Below are 897 nucleotides of genomic sequence, written 5' to 3'. Positions count from 1 at the left end.
TCTTTGATTTAAGTTAAAACTGGTTTTCTTTGTAGTAATGAGTGAACTCACCTTTGAAAGTAGTTAGGTTATGTAGGTAATAGTGTGATCAATGCAATGTGGGTGGGAAGGGAATGGAGGACAATTTTGGACACTGGAGGTGGTGTGAGAGGAGGGTGGGAAGGGACAGAGGGTCAGAAAGAGGGGTGGAAATAATTCTAGGAACTAGAATTGGAAATTTATTTTTTCTGTAATGTGCATGAGTCACTATGCAGTGTGTACTGGATGGGAGATCGCATTTTGTGTGCTGTGATGATGCTTAGGGAAGGAATGTAAATTGAGTTACAAAAAAAAGTTTCAGGAAAAAAAATGTATCTATTCAATGACTGCAGTAGGATATGTAGCCCTAGTTAGGTGCTACTTTATAGGATGTGTAAAGTTAGACTTGTGCTCATGGAAATGTGTGTGTCACATGTGTTTGCTAGGAGGGTATTCGGATTGATTAGGGTCTTTGGTGATTCAATAAAATGTGGGGGGAAAATGGTATAGAAAGCAAACATAGATAACAGAGACAGTGTGGGAGGAGAACAGGAGGTGGCAGAGGGTAAGAGAGGGAACCAAGGATGGGGGGAAAAAGCAAAACATACAGAAAACAAGAAATGGAAGATCATTTGCTGACAATAACATGTTTGTTGATGTGCTTGATTGAGACAATATACAGTGTACTCTGGATGGAAAATCTCATTTTGTATGCTGTAATGATGTACAGTGAATGAATGCAAATAAATAAATTGGGGGAAAAAAACCAGATATAAGACTATATACAAGTAGATGCTATTTTATTTACTAAATCTCAGTTCATACTAAGAGGTTCTTGGGATGAGCAGATATAATGTGATAAGTATTTTTTTAAAGAGT

This window comes from Tupaia chinensis, unplaced genomic scaffold (genome assembly GCF_000334495.1).
Source record: "Tupaia chinensis unplaced genomic scaffold, TupChi_1.0 Scaffold000180_1, whole genome shotgun sequence".
Lineage (NCBI taxonomy): Eukaryota > Metazoa > Chordata > Mammalia > Scandentia > Tupaiidae > Tupaia > Tupaia belangeri.
Note: the sequence above shows the minus strand (reverse complement) of the source record.